The sequence below is a fragment of the Anas acuta genome, chromosome 5, assembly GCF_963932015.1.
Source record: "Anas acuta chromosome 5, bAnaAcu1.1, whole genome shotgun sequence".
Lineage (NCBI taxonomy): Eukaryota > Metazoa > Chordata > Aves > Anseriformes > Anatidae > Anas > Anas acuta.
The window spans coordinates 60,334,085-60,350,191 of NC_088983.1; the positions used below are offsets into that span (position 1 = coordinate 60,334,085).

A 16,107-nucleotide genomic window follows, 5' to 3' on the forward strand; every position below is an offset into this window, starting at 1 on the left:
TAAATAACCGAAGTTAGCCCTTTGACTGCTGAAATCAGTTTTGAGGTGTATCCAATTTGGGATCTTCCTCAGGTAGCAGTGGATGTACAAGAGACAAAAATTTTAAGGGCCATTGTTCATAGCAGAAGTCTGTAACTGTTTGCATAATGAGCCTCTTTTTTTTTTTTTTTTTTTTTTTTAAGCTTTTATCGTGTATAGAAAGGTACCCGGTATGTGGTTTCAAGCATTTGGACGTATTAAAAAGGGGAATTGGTGAGCACCCAGCTGAAGCCTGTGTTTGTAGCTGTGGTTCTGTTCTCCAAACGCATCCGTTCAGGTACCTTGTCACTGGAAACCGTCCCGGAGCCTGGGTTTGCTTCATGTGGGCTGTAGATGATACCCAGGTGATGATTATTTAATCGTAGAAGGCGGGAGGGGAAGAGACCATCTGGAGGGAGTTCAGCCGTTGTGATTATCTGAGAAGATTGTTTTATAAGCTCATTAATAAATGCACCCAACGTGTTTCTTTTGCCCTACAGAAGTTGATGTCTTCCCAGTTCCTAGCAGAATGTCAAAGGCTGCTGCTTTTTAGGGGCTGTCTAGGTGGGCTAAGGCGCTACTTACTGCACGGATGCCATGGCCAGCTCTAAATGCGTTTGTTTGTTTTTTTTCTTACCATGTTTCCTGTGGTGGCTATTGCTATTGAAGTAGAAGGTCCTGGGGCACTTAACTCCTGTGCGGAGGAGCAGTGACATCCCTCGTGATGAGATCTTTGAAACAGAAGATGTTCTTTGTGGTTTGTGGACCCGTGCTTACGTTAAAGGTTTTAATTAGCATGTAAGTACAGAGCGGTGTGAAATCCACCTGCGAGGAGCTGGCCAGGGTGAAGCACCTCGCTCTGTCCTTGCTCTGCGTTGCCAGTTTGAGTTGCGTGGAGCTCCTGGAGTGGACTGGGAATGCTGTAGCTGGGACCCCCTGCTCACTTACCCAACCAAAGCGTGAGTTGCCACCACCATTAGAGCATTGGAGGGTAGGCTCTGGCAAAGCGAAGGGGCTGTGCGTGTTCTGAAGTGTTGTGGAGAAGCTTTTGTGGAAGGAAAAGTCTGGTTCCACATCACCAGCTGAGGCTCTGGTTCGGATAAACCTTGGTAAGGAGTGTGTGCAGCTCTCTGTAGGTCACGAGCAGCTCCTAGAGCTCAGAGTTGCTCTTGAGGGGACTGGACCTCATTGGAGTAATTTGTATATGGGAGGAGAAACAGAGCATAAATTTACAAGTGGAAGAAAAAAGCTAGAACTGGGTTTTGCTGTGGAATGTGAGGGTAGGAAAAGCTGTCCCATCCTGCACCTCTGCAGGAGCAGAGACGGTCTTCAGCGGCCTCTGCTGGCTCACTGGCAGGGAAAACTTCCAGGTGAGGGTGGACCCGTGGTGGCTTTTGTGATATTTTTGTTTTGTTTTAAATTTATGATTGGAAAAGTGATCTGTTCGGACAGTGAGGCAAAAAAAGACCTGTATAAAAAAGGAAATTGTATTGCTTGCAACTGTTCCTCTGTATCCTGTTGTCCTTTGCTCTCCAGCTCCCAGCTTGATCATGCAGCTAGTTTTATTAAACTGTGTTCTCCTGGGTGGGGAACAAGACAAAGGACTGCTGGACCTGCTGGGTGTTCCCAGAGGAACATCGTGTGCGTTCCTGGGGGGGCAAGGAGTGGACGGGGGAGGCCCCAGGGTTTGTTTGTTTTTAAACAAGGCTGCACCAGAGCTGCCTGGCTGGGTTTGGCCAGCACCGTTTGCCCTTCTTCCAAAAGCCACGCTCAGTTGTGGGGAAAACTGAATGTTGGCTACCTGAGGACACCAGCAAGACCTCCTTTAAATGACATTTCCAGCGTAATTCCCACTTAGCCAAGATGTTGTTTTGGGGTAGAGTGCTTCTGACAGGTAAAGTTTGTCTAGGAAGCAGAGGGATGTTCTTTTGTCCTGGTTGGGGTTGTTTGACTGATTGTTGTAGCTCAGAAAGCAGGTTAAGATTTGGCTCTCCAGAGCTGCTGGCATCCTCATTACTTGTGAAATCATTCTTCTAAAATCCCTGCCTATTTTGGCACGCGTTCAGCTCCTTTAGCATGAATCTGTCAAAACCAAACTTGAATCATTCAGCCTGATTCCTGCATCAGGATCCACTTCTGCACTTGCTGAGCCTGTGGGCACCTGAAGACGTGCATGTGTTTGAGGTAGGTTGCAGGGAGGCTTTCAGTGCTTCAGAAAGTCTCACTAAAACCTAAAGACTAAAAATAAACACAATTGTAACATGTAGGTTTAGCTTTAGCCTTAAAAAACATGTTTTTGTCATCTTGTGCTACATTTTAGACTGCTGTTAGAAGGGTGTAGTATGTCTGCTGCATCGGGCGAGGAAATAGGGGATCTATCCAACGCTTCTAATTTTGTTCAGTTACTCAGTTTGCCATCATCTCAAACATTTCCATTTCATTGGTGCAGACTAAGTGTACTGCTTTAGCATTGTTATGCTGCATCCCCGTGAGGACCAGCTGGAGTGATGTAGTGTCAGGTGTCCTTACCATCATGCCTGATGCTCTCCAATATGACTCTACGTTCAAATTCACTGCTAAATCTAATTTGCTTTGACTCTGCCTTCCAGATGTGCTTTTTAATTTCTTTTATGACCTTGGCTTGGATAATGATAAAAGATGGGGCTACAACCTCATTTTATTTGTAGCTTAATTGTCTTTTCCTGCAGCATTGTTAGACAGTTCTAAACCTTCTGCTTTGAGACATTGTCCTGAGAAGCAAATTTCTAATTAAAGAAGTTAGAAACCAAAAAGAATCTGGTTAAGCTCCCAACCCATCTTTTTTTGGGTATCTGCCACGTAGTACTTGGCAAGAACATCACTGACTTGCCTAGACAGGTGCAAAAGCTTGTTGCCAGTAGGTAGTAGCTAGGTGCTTTTCTTCCTGAAGGTTTCTTCCTTTACGCCTTTGTTTTCCTTGTTGCCTATCTGTATCTGATGGATTTATCTGTAGCTTTTGAAAAAAATACAACCACAAATGCCAAAAAGTTTTGAATGAGTTTTGGATACACTGCTGAAACGAAGGCTTTGAGTAATACTAAATCATATTTACAATGCTGTGTCAAGCCAAGACATTCATCATTACTCTGTATTCACTTCCTAGAGGCCAAATATCCTGACCTGAGAAGAGAGCACTGAGCACTCCCTAAACATGCATCGGTGTTGCAACACGCAGGTGATTTACCAGCAGCTCTGTTTAGACCGGGACTGTCAAATATGACTAAGCAGCAAAGCTGCCCATAAGTTTCTGCTTTATTTTATCAGAAAAAAATGTAGGGCTACCGGCTTTTTGCGAGCCACATATTTCTTTCAAAGTGTCATGGTTTCACAGCAGGCTCCAAACTGGCCAAATGCTTGAGCAGGAACTTGCTTTTCACTGCAGTGTTTCTCTGCCCTTTTTCTGGGTGGAAGGCTGACTCATTTTGGTGACTTCAGATGTTGGTGTTAACATCACAGAGAGCACAGAAAAGCTGGAGGGACTGTCTGTTTATCAGCCTGTGTAGATCAGAAGTCAAAAGGCCAATGTATTATTATTATTATTTTTTTTAATAGGTATTAAAAGGTGCTTTTTTAAGGTGTTTTAGATGTGGGCTCTGCGGGTTAATTTCGTAGTGCTCAAGTCCAATGCCTACTTTGGATCAAAGGGAAGGAAAATGGGACTTATCCAAATACTTAGAATAAGAATTTTTCTATTTTATCAGTGCCTGCACTAACTGTACTACTGAGTGTGGCTCACTATATGTCGTTTTCACCGACTGGGAAAGCAGCATTAATATTTTCTTCATATTTTTCTGACTGGGAGTCATAACATCAGCTGTTTGTATGGGGAGATGAGACTAACAAAATCTTGTCATAAAGAGTTGTTCCGCAGTGGATGTGGTGGTTCAAAATCTTGTTGAATTGCCTACACTGAATTAAAATTAAAAGCTGCAAAATAGCAAAACCCACTTTTATTAGCTGACAGGTCCCAGTTAGTTGGTACTCATTGTTGCCATGTCAGAATATCAGCCCTTGTAAACATCACTGATTTTTTTTAACTGTTCTTAAGGATTTTTTTTTTTAATTTTGTAAAAAGAGTTTCTATTATCTATATCCCATTTTTATGTGTTTTTTTTGTTTTTTTTTTTTTGTTTTTTTTTTTTTGCTTGTTTTCCAGTTAAAATGTTCTTCCAGTTAGGACAATGGTCTTGTCAAGTGGCTTAGGACAAAGTTTTGTTATCCTTCCTTGCAAATCTTTGGAGATGAAGCTCTTTAAGTGCTACTTTTGTGCTTTTCTTTTTTATCATGGGAGTCCTTGAATATCTGAAACTTTTTCAGGGAGTGATGAGACTTATTCCTTCAACACTGTGCGTGTTGTCTCAGTGTTTAGTTTTGAGTAGGCTGATCCCCTTCCTTTTGCTGATCCAGTTAGTTGTGGAGTGAGTCTCAGTTCAAGTTCATTTATATTATATATTTATATTTTTATATTTATATATATATTTATAAATAAATTTTTTAAAGACCAGTGACTTATTTTTACTTGTCTCGTGTGAAATCACCCTATGAAACTATTTTAATAAATAGGTTACAGGCATCAAATCAGGCTTTGATGCACTTGTTTGACAGTGTACTCAGTTCTCAGTTAAAATGCGAAGTGGTTCATCTTTACTCATCAAGTGTTAATATCAAAGGTTTACTCTTTAGGGTCTCTACCTTGTTTGTTTTGCTCTTAAAGCTGAGTTGAGTGGGGGAAAGACAAGTGAATTACTGAGCTGTCTGGCAGTGCCATGTGATGAAGCCAGTACTCGTGTATTTGACCATCACGTTTGTGGCATGTTCTTCAGTTCTTCTTTAAAGTGGCTTCAGGGAAAAAAAAGACAAAACAGCCATCACCTAAGCAACTTTCTGCAGCTTTTGCTGCATCAGTATTGCTTGTAAGGAATCCCAGTGGTTTATTGTTTCTGTAGATGCAGCAGGCAGCTCTTGTGCTTGGCATGCTCGTCGTTTCACTGGTCACATCTGTGGTTCTGGTAGCTTGAGAACAAATTCTTGCCTGGTGGACAGGATGCGAAATGGAATGGTGTGAGAGGGTTGGAAAGCTTTCTTTTGCAATAGCTGCAAATAACCAGTTCTATGGTATTGATAAATAAAGAGGGCTGAAGAGAGAAACCACGGGGGAAGTTGAAGTTTCTTTATGAGAATAACGTGACTTTTCTATTCCCTCACAACAAAAGCAGCAGTCACAGGGAAAGGATCTACAGATGCCAACAGGAGTCCAATTTTTACAGCTCGTCTTCCTTGACAGACCTAATTAGGGAACTGCAGTTAGCACTTTAAGGGGTGTCTGATTACCAGCGTGCTCCTCCTGTGGCTCTGTGGTAGGAAGACAGCAGAAGTTCAAGAAGAAGGTGATGTAGAAGTTGAATTAAGCGCTGCCTGAAACCTTTTTTTAAAAAAAGCAGATGCAGATTGTGTTTTTAAGTGATGTAAGGAATAAAGCAACAAGACTTTTTTGAATTATTAATGTACAGAAGAGAATTTTGTTTGTGTAGGGAGATGAGAAGGCTTGGAGATTTGTTGAGGCTGTCACACAGCTCTTTCCAGAGTGGTTTCTGTAACTATGATGAGGTACGTTGTAAATAAGCCTATTACATTTTTATGTGGGCGTAGGAAAAAATACATTTTTATTGTTAATGGCCTGTTAGCGAGTATTATGTTTGTTTCCTGTAGAAAGAAATTTTCAGATGGCTTATTCTTGATGAATTTTCAAGATTTACATGATTAGAAGCACAATAGGAAGCTCTATTAATGGGCTGAATAAACTGTGATGACTCCAAAACTGGGCAATGCAGACAGTCAGATTAGGAATAAAGTTCAATGTGGACAATTGTTTTTTTTTTGTTTTTTTTTTTTTTAAGTTAATGCTAAATTAACCTTTTGTCATTTCATCTCACCTTTAGGAGTTGTGGTACTGATAACGAACATGTTTTCCACCTGTTATCAGGTCTGCTTAATGGTTTTGGGTGAAACCAATTGAGACAAACATGCTGAGAATGCTGTTCTTAGGGAATTTCAGCATTTTGTAAAACACATAGGTGAAAAGATAAAATAAGGACAATTTTATGCTTGATTAATTTAACCAAGTTCTTCAGTATTCTGTCACAAGGTTTCTTGGTTCTGCAGATACGTAGAAATCTGCCGACCTGTGCAAATATATCAAAACTTACACTTCTGTTGTATTACTTATTTCGGTGTTTTGTTCACTCAGCTCAGCAGCTTCCATGCCAATTAACTTGACGTCCCATTTACTTGGGCTGCTGAAGTTTGCAGCGAAAATGCTAAATTGGTGTACGAGGCTTGTTTACCAGGGAGGTGACTGGAATTTGGAAGAAGGTAGGAATTCGGAGTGCCAGTCTGTGAAGAGTGCCCATGTGAAGATTTAGAGTAGAACAGCAGTGTTAAAAAAAAGCCTTTGTGTTGCCAGCTGGTTTGAAGGTAGTTAACCTGTTCTTCCAAAGTTTTGGGGTCGAGCCCTGTTCAAAAGGTATGAAATAAATGGTTAGGAAAGATTCGGACCTGCCATGTAGGAATGGATTTGTGTACAAGCAACCAACCTGCCTGGAAGCTTTTAACTGCTTGTGAGGTAGACAAAAACAGTTTCTGTCTAATAATCAAAGAAACTTCTTTTTTGTGCAAAGTGGGGTCTAACATGTAGCATTAGGTGCAACTTCTGACTTCAGAAGTGAAATTACTTCCAGCTGTTATCCTTACCCTTCTTAACAACTGGAGTAGCTTTCTTTATTTGTAGTTGTTTGTGTGTCACATTTTGGATTTTTCTGAATATAGTATAAGAAATCTTTCAGAGGTTATTTCATGCTGCACCCGTGTTTCCAGAAATGAATGTTTGGTGATCTGGAGTAGAGGTCCCAAAACAGCTTAAGTCATGGCAACAGATATGTGGGTCCCACTTGAATTTCATTTCTGAGTTGAGCCGAAATAAATCGTTTCTTATGGCTACATTACAGAAATAGGCTTGGGAATTTCTTGATCGACTCTTTATGAATGCCTCAGATCACGGTAAGCAGTAGATCTTGATGTCATGTTCTAATTTCAGACTGCTTTTAATCTCAGTCTGTGAATTTGTTCTTCTGTTCCTACCTGGTAATAAATTGCAAAAAGAACAGGAATGGAATTGTTTTCCCATAGTTTTTCTCAGCTTCTGCCATAGCTGTTGACTAAATTAGCTGAATAAGAAGAGGAAATATTTTCTCTGTGCCTGCCAGGAAACTAAAGCATTAAACAAACTTTGCAAAGTAGCACAGAGGTACAAGAATTATTTTATCACCATGTGTTATGGGCAAGTTAAATTAACTCATTAAAATGTGAAGTTTCTGATAGTGTAGGAAAGATTTGTGCAGTATTGTTGTGCTTAAAGAATCCTAACTGCATACATTTTGGACAGCTCTTGATCACATCAGGCTCTTGAAAGCAAGCCTTTGTGCTTCGTTTGCTATTAGGGGAAAAAAAACAACAACACAAAACCAACCAAACACAAACCCAGAATTTTAAATTCTGCATGTATGAAAACTAAAAATCATGTGACTTATTTTTTTCTTCATGTTATTCCATCTAAGATAGCAAATGCATTTATAATGGCTTCCGTTCTTTAAGAAAGATGCAGAGCTCTGATCTTGGAAAATTTAAACAGTGAAATTATTTTCACTACCTAATCAGGTGGTGTTTAAATGTGGTTATGTTAAAATACATTTATGACGATGTACTTAACCTCCTCCTCATCCTTTAAAGAAAGTATTCTTCAGAAAGCTCAAGCAGGTCCAAGACTCTAAGGATTTGTGTAGTGAAAGCTTTTTTTGTATCTCATACTAGGAAAATCTTCTGAGAAGTGAGTGCTTGCCATCTTTGTAGAACAAGATCATCAAAAAACACCGCTTATTGAGACAAACGGGTTTAAGGAAATGTTTGTGTTTTGGGTATTTTTCTTGATGCTGATGAAAAAAAAAAAAGATCCCAAAGCTTTGGTAAACCGTAGGAAGAATTCTGTCTGTCTTATCTTTTTTCCTATTTCAGCTGTTAGAAGGTCAGTAAACTTCTAGCTTGTAGAGTTGTCCTGTAAATTTTCCTTTGTTGTTCACCAACCTGATATTCACATAGACTCGGGCAACTCTTGGAGCATTTATTTAAGCTGATAAACCATGAGGATGGATACTTGCTTCTCAACAGGTGGTTAGAGGGGAAGGAGTTTACACCCAATCTGAAATGCCAGGGCAGAGGAATGGCCTTTTAAGTTTTCTAGCTCTAGATTGTCCCTCCGCCCTGCCTTCCCCAGAGGTGTTAAGAAGCAGTTTCTACAGGGCATGAAAAACAGGTTTATATTTAGGTAATGCTTCTCTTTTTTAAAAAAAAAAAAAAGAGGTAAAAAATAAGATAAATCAAGCAGCGCGGTGCTGAGCTGATGGGTGGTATGGGCTGAATGCTTGTTGCCGGATGTACCAGGAAAACTGCTTGAAGAGGAAGCCGTGCGAAGCTGCAGCACCACGGATCAGAGTCTGAGGTGTGGCTTCACAGCTGTTTCGAGGCAATAAGGAAACTCGGTGATTTCTTTTTCTCTTCTTTCCTGACCCAGACCACTCCTTTTATATGGGCGTGCGTGCGTGTGCGTGAGTTCCTTACATTCCGCAAGCAATGAAGGGGAGAGAGCTAAAACTGTATGAAAGGCTTTGGCTTTGGTAGCTTGGGGTTTTGACCAGGTAACTGTTTTTTTTCCTATGGGATGGTTTTACTCAGTGTCTGGTTGTTAACACTTCCTTTCAGGTAGCAGGACTGCGATGTAGAAAACAGACACAAGCTAGGATAGCTGTGAAAGAGAATATTGGTTTATTGATTTCAAAAGGGTGGAAAAAATCGATTAATCTCGGAAACAAAAGAGCTGTTGAACTTGTACACCTAGAAGAGCGCGGCTTCGTGATTCTTGATCCTTGTCTCTTTGAGAATCTTTCCCAAAAATGCAGCATGAGCACAGTGATCAGAACCACCCTGAGACCTTCAGATCCCCGGTGTGGGCGTGCTGGGTTGGTACGTGGTCTCCCCATTCTCCTGCAGAGCTCCTGACCCCTCGGAGGAGCTTTGCAGTGTGCTCAGCGGGCTTTGTGCCCCGGAACCTGCTTGTGTGCTCCGTGTCAGCCGTGTGCGTTTGTGTGTTTCCATGACCACTGCTTCAGTGGATCTGTGATTTGGGCTGGGAGGCGCTCCCGGGCTGCAGCAGGACACGAGGCAGCCCGCTGAACAGTGCACGCATCCCGCTCCTTGCACCACAGCTCCACACAAACCAGCTCAAAGAAAATGCTTGGTGATGCTTGTCCAATTGCTTTTTTTTTTTTAATTTTTTTATTTTTACGTCCATGGTCTACTAAAGTAACAAAGTAATTTTGCTGATGTTTAAGTAAAAACTTTATTACAAACATTTTTTAATAAGTATTTTTAGAAGGGGTTTTCCCCTCTCAGGCTTGCCCCTTCGCTCATCCTTTCCACTGAGCAGTGCTGCGTGTGGCTTCTCGAGGGTGGTCGGGGGAAATACGACCATGGTCTGAGTTGTCACAAATTCCCTGGCAGCTGAAATCTGGTGCTCCTGTGCTGACGAGCAGGGAGGAACAGAGCAGCACCTTTGGCAGCTGACTGCCCCCATAGGAGCAGGGCTGTGGAAAGGGGCTGCTGGTGACTTCTCTCAGCAATAATCCGGCGTGCTGCCAAGCGTGGGAGGACAGGAGGAGACCCCTCTTCAGATAAAGGACCTGAGGCCTGCCCGGTCACTCCTGTCTTGCAGAGAAGCCAGTTTCCTTTCAGGAATCCGTCAAAGGAGCAGTGCTCAGCTCCCAGAGCAGCTTTCCCAAGGAGTTTGGTTATCCTTAGATTTACAGGAGGGACCAGATGCTCCTGCTACTTACAGTAACATTCTAAAGAACCATGTAGAGAAACCAAGTTCAACCATTTCTTCAGACTCTAGACAATGTCTGCAGTTGAAGCTGAGTTTTTTACATGCTTTCCTATTTCATTTTAGCTTCAAAACAAGACCTGAGAAATACGTGCTCGTTTTAAACTGTTCTTTGCAAGAATCGAGTACAAACTCTGCAGGCTTCTGCTGGGCCACAAGAGGGCATTTTTGGTGCCAACGCTGCTGCTGCTAAGGAATAAATGTGCTTTTAAATGTCTCACTTTGGGTGGATTCTAGAAAAATAGAATTGACACGATGCTGCTTTTCTCCAGGCTTCTTAGTTTCTTAACTAAAAAGGAATAGTTCGAGGTCTTTGTACTCCTAGTTAGCGTTGAATTGGTCAGTGCTTTTTGTAATTACATCAAGCCTAAGTATTCAGAGGAGGTTCTTTTAGATTCTGTCTTCTGTGCCCGGTTAATAAATAAGTGATTAAATAAATGATCTGCCAGGTGGCGATGACAAAGAATTAAATGGGACGTGGAGAAAATAGGATGCTGTGGGTCTTTCTGCAACAAGTAACTTCAGTAAGGTGATTCAGTGTGGACAATTGTGCTCAATCTGAGTTGGAGAGCTTATCCAACGTGAAACCCCTTGGGTTCTGTGCATCCCTTAGGAAATATGGCAGTGAGGAAGGGCGCAGAAGGCAGATGAATTGTTCTGGCGGGTTGGATTTGTTATGCCAGCACAACTAATCTGCAGGGGCTTTCCGATCTCACTGAGCATAATTGTGGTAGGATTTAGCTTGTTTGTTTTTTTTAAATGTGTTGATTTAAGCCTTGCAAACCATTGCTCATGCTCTGGGGCTGGTGGGAAGGCATTTACAAATACTACAAAAACAACAGCGGAAATGTGAGGCAACAAGTCTGTCTGCAGCTAAACACAGATAGGTTTAACAGAGCTTTTGCTCAACCAAATTCACAAGGGAAGTGAAACAAACAAACAACGCCCCTCCTATGCATCAACCCATGCATTATTAGTCTCAAAGCTTTAAAGTGTTCTACAGGCAGACGTGATATTTATTTTCAATGTCCATGAAAATTAAGTTACAGGAAGACCTTCAGCTATCGCTGGCGTTTTTTACTGTTGAGCTGGCATTCTGAAATACACAGGGTCACGAACCCAATTCATTCTGAAGTTGTGCCTCCAAAAGTCAGTGGTCAACCTGGACAGACCGGAGAGCTGGGCGATCACCAACCACATGAAGTTTAACAAAGGCAAGTGCTGGGTCCTGCATTTGGGATGGGGCAGCCCTGGCTGTACGCACAGGTTGGGCGATGAGACGCTGGAGAGCAGCCCCGCAGAGAGGGGCTGAATGAAGCTTCTGAATGCTTCTTCTGGAGGGGTCCATTGGCACTAATAATTTTCTTCCATCAGCTGAATAACACGGTTGCTAACTTTTAATAACGCTATTCTGTAAGATTTGCCATGGTCCATTATGAAAAGCATTCGTTCTCCTGCTGATGTGGTTCTCTCTTGGGATTTTATTTTATCGCGCTGTATATTTTTCCTGAAATTTATGTGCTTTTGCACTCGGCGTGCCTGCTTTTGTAGCTTGCTTGCATATAATGAGATTATTTCTTTGCTTGTTTTATTCCTAAGAAAACCTACTTTATTGGCTTAAAAAAAAAAAAAGAAGTATGTGAAAACACTGTTGTAATGTACGTGCTTTGCAAAAAGAAATAGCAAACTGGATGCGTGCTGAGAGCAAGGCTGTCCTGAACAGCATGTTCAGCCGGACCGTGCCTTCTGACAGCTCCACTCGGAGGCTGCTGCGGGATGTTAATCCCCTTGGAACGAGCAAGTGCGTGTGCTGGTGTGGCTCGCCGTGTTTACTCCCTGGGAACAATGTTGTAGTCATTAGGAAGAATTTATTAATGCTAGAGTGGTGATTGCAAACATTTGGTGTATTCCTCGTTTCCCGGTTTTGGATCTTTTTGCCTTGGTTCTGCACAGAGGTGCAAAAAGAGCCGGTTCTGAATTAACGCTGGGTTCTTTGCACAGTGTTAGGGGCAACGATAGGAAACACAGAAAGCTGCTGCAGATTGGGGTTTGCCACGTGCTTTTAAAGAAAATGTGTCTGAATAAAAGTGAGTAAAGGCTAATCAGTGCTTGGCTTCCTGGATTCTTAAAGCGTGTTCGTGGAAGAAGTGCTGTCGTAATTGGCACCGAGTAATTATCATTTTGACAGTGTTAATTGAGGCTTTGCTTGCATTACTCACAGAATCTGTGTTGTCCCCCTGTACAAATTCTGCTAGAAACTGGTGCTAAACTGCAGGGGAGGTTGGTGGAGGTCCAGAGCCGTACACCTCTGCAACAGATGTCCGTGCCCACACACAGACGCGTGGCTCGGATCTCAGGCTGCCAATGAAGCTCTCCGTCAGCAGCCCTTCTGCTCTCAGTCTCGGGCTGGGAACGATGACAAGTTGTGCTCGCTGTATTTAAAAACAAACATACCTTCCCTCTTCCCACACACGTGCGTGTGGGAATGACAGGGCTTCCCATCAGCATCGGCGTAGAACTAGAGGATTTGTATCCGTACACGTGAGGAAAAACCACGTGGGGTTTGTAGAAAGTGAGGCACCTTCCCTTCTGGGATTACTGTATCACTTCTGGTGGGAAATAAAATAGGGGAGCCACCAAAATAATCAATATGGCCTTACAGGACATAACAAGCACGCCTGCTTTGTGGTTTAAAGCCAGGGCCAGGTCCTGGGCACGTTCATTCGGCCATGATGTACGTGTTGCTACTTGCGGTGCTCTTCAATATATCATGTGCTGCTCTTTTATTGCAGACAAAATTGTTCGGTGTACAGAGCAGAGTGCCTCACCAAAGGCATTGTACTTTAATAAAATCCTCTATATGTGACATTCCAGGGTTTTGAGAAGGAGGAAGCAGGGGAAAATAATTGTATTTGCCCTGGACAAAAATAGCCTTTTGACTTGAGTTCCGTGTCTTTATTCCTTACAATGTATCAGTGGCTTCCAATTCCTGCGCTTAGAGTAGCTGAACAATTAATAACAGCATGTATATCAAAGCTTTGCTTGTTTACAAAGTCTCTCCTACAAATATTTAATAAACAGAATAAGGAAATGTTTAACACCATATTATTTATGATATTTGGCACAAAATAAGGTGTCTGTGCTGTCTGTACACGAGGTGTATGTACGGTGACAGATAAGGGCAGTTGCATTTGCTGGCCTATTTCCTTGATGGTTGCAGTGGGGTGTGCTGCTATCTTCGACTATAATGGCTGGTGTCTTGGTTCGTTAATGAATATCAACATTTTTTGGTGGTGATTCAGCTGACGAGATGACCTCAGCGGTGCCTTTTTAGAAAATGGAATTTTTTCATCAGTTAATGTTCAAACTTGTCGTGTGTTTTCTGGCACTTCTTTAGGCCTCTTGTAGCAGACTTGTTGCTTTGGGCACGAGGCTTTGCCAGGTCTGCACGGCTGTTACTGTAGCTGAGATGTTGTGTGCCCACAGCTTCAGCTGCATCACGTCAATGTAATTAACTCTCATTATGCGTGCCTCGTAAGTTCCATTCAGTTATCCGAGCTGTAATCATCTGAAAAAGCAGGGGAGATGCTGTTGTGTTCTGCAGCCACGCAGAAGAAACGCAGGAATGTGTAAACAGCGCTCTGGTTTGTGCTGGGCAGTGCTGGAGCTCGGCAGGCAGCACGGCAGCCTCCAGGACAAGGACACCGAGAGTCTTGCAACGAAGACAAAGGTGTTGGTAAGCCACAAGAGTATTGACCATGGCCACATGTAGAAGGAAACACAGAGGGAAGTGCTTCACAGTAGAGGAACTGAAGGTACTGGATTGTTTTATATTAATTCTGTAGATAGAGGTGCATCCGTTGCTCCTACAGTGATTGCCGAAACAGCCCTCTCTTGAACCAGAAGTCAAAGTTGGCAGTTCAAGAGCTCTGTGTGTTGCCTGTAAGCAAGGTACTGATCTTGAAACGATGCTCTTCAGACCCCACCACCCTTCTCACCAGCGTTGCAAAGCCGGTGAGTTCTCCATGCCTACAATGTTTATCCAGGATGTGTGTGTCATCCTTTCGGATATTTCTGACCCAGTACACGTCAGTAGTGAGTACTAGTGACTATATGGACAGAAAGAAGGAAAAAATGGCGTGGGAAACAGAGCAAAACTTTTAAGAAGTATATGTTTGTTTGCTTGCACACTAGAGATTAGCATACTTGAATGAAGTGCTGAATAAAAATTAAAGGTTTTATTCTGTTATTTTCTATCCCATGCCTTGACTTTTTCTAGAAACTGTTTCCATTCTCTGAGGCAAGCCCACAATCTCTCTCCCTTTTCCTTTTAACGAGCTTTTAGTTATATTCTTCAAAGTAAGCTGAGCGTGCTGATGGTTGTGAGAATTCCTAAGTGAAGTTTTAAGCAGTGGAGAGTGAGGAAGGACAAACAATGTTCTGCTGAAGTGAAAAAACTAAATTTATTGAAAATTAATGTATTTATAATTGCATAAACATCAGGCATGTTGCAGATTCATTTCTGTGCGTTGTCACACTCTTGACATGCATTTCTACTGCAGTTTAACTCTTGAGGTGTTTGAAGGAATGTATTAAAACTGGGAAAACTCGACTCTCAGAGTTCTATATTTTAAAATTGAATGTTTTTATGAAGGAAACATCATTTCTGCCTGTACAGAAAATATCTTATCTTAACATAGACAAGCATTTAGTAAAAGAGTTATGTTTTTAGGCTCTGTGGAAGTTGTAGCAAGTCCTTTGAGTGCCAGTGTACAGCTTTGGATTTCTGTAAAAGTCCTTAATGAATGGAATAAGTGACAAAAGTTGTTTTTAAGACAGTTGTCCACATAGCTTTCTGTCCATTTTTAACTAAGCTTTGAAAAAATGTTATTTGTGCTTGTTAAGATGTTTTTATGCATCTCTGAAAATGGGAAACTAAAGTGAAAAGCAGTTTGTAAGGTAATGTTTATTATCAGATGGAGTACTTGTTACTCTCTGTGTTGCTTCCCCCTGTCACAGCCTACAGATTTCTCTTCTCCATCCCCAGTATTTTGATTAGTAATGTTTTAAAATTGTCACTCTGAAGAGCTAGTTATGGTTGGTGATGCTTTCCCTTCATGTGGTGACTAAGTAATTTTTTTTCAACTTTGGAGTACGAGTACGACCAACTACTTTAAATGGTCTGGGTGATTTTGTTACAGATAGAATCAAGTAGTCAAATTACTACTCAGTGTATTCTCCCCATGTATGTGTGTGTGGGAGTTGTATACTGTCTAATGCCTTCCTTTTTAAAATGATTTCCATATCTAATCTAGCGCGAGCTGCAGTCCTGCCTTAGAAAATGGTTCAGTGCTTCTTTGCTAGGCGTTCTTCTGATATTAATTCAACCTTTTAAATGAGCTTTGAGATTTGGCAGAGCTTAGTGTTCAGTGTCTCCTTCCTTCCTTTATGTTGCTGGCTATTCCCAACGTAATCGGATCCTGAAGGTAACTGGCCGATCTCACTTACACTCTCCAGTATCTCTATAACCCTCCTCAACAGCATCATTTGGTTGGCAAAGTAGTCTGCTGCAGCATTTCCTCAGTTGCATTTAATCTACAGACGTGCACATTTATTTATTTTCAAATGTTTATACCGTATATATAGCTGTTGATTTAATAACTCATTAAGTTTAAATGAATAATTAAAAGCGGGCAAGTTTTAGAAGAGAGAAGCTTCCCGGTGCTGAGTGAATGCTGTGTGGCTGTATCTGTCAGAATAAACACTGCGCGACCTGAGGGGACTCAACAGTACGCTGGTCTTGGCTGAAGAGCATTTGGCTGTTGATTTAATAAATTATTTTGGTATTTAATATTTCAGCTTATACATCTCTTCATTGCAGTCTGAGAATAAACAACTTTGGTAGAATACTTATTTATGTTTGTTTCTGCATTTCAGGACAGGTTTGCATACATGTGTATGTATATAAAGCCTGTTAGTACAGATAGATTAAAAATGTAAATGGAGAAGGTTAAGGATAAATTTGATCCAGTCTTGAAGCCATGAGCTAGAAATCGTGCACT

At 41.7% G+C, this 16,107-nt stretch overlaps 1 protein-coding gene across 4 annotated transcripts in view; it reads left to right on the forward strand.

Annotated features, from left to right (window-relative positions):
* The window catches only part of PLEKHA7 (pleckstrin homology domain containing A7), a 132,514-nt gene that overhangs the window by 4,453 nt on the left and 111,954 nt on the right, over nt 1-16,107 (forward strand). Inside the window, exon 1 of one of the 4 annotated variants that reach the window (XM_068685183.1) lies at nt 8,783-8,804. The exons of the other annotated variants lie outside the window; for them this stretch is intronic. The gene's annotated coding sequence lies outside the window, so the exon portion shown is untranslated. Of the gene's footprint in view, nt 1-8,782; nt 8,805-16,107 lie in introns of those variants that run through there. 4 annotated transcript variants of the gene reach the window in all.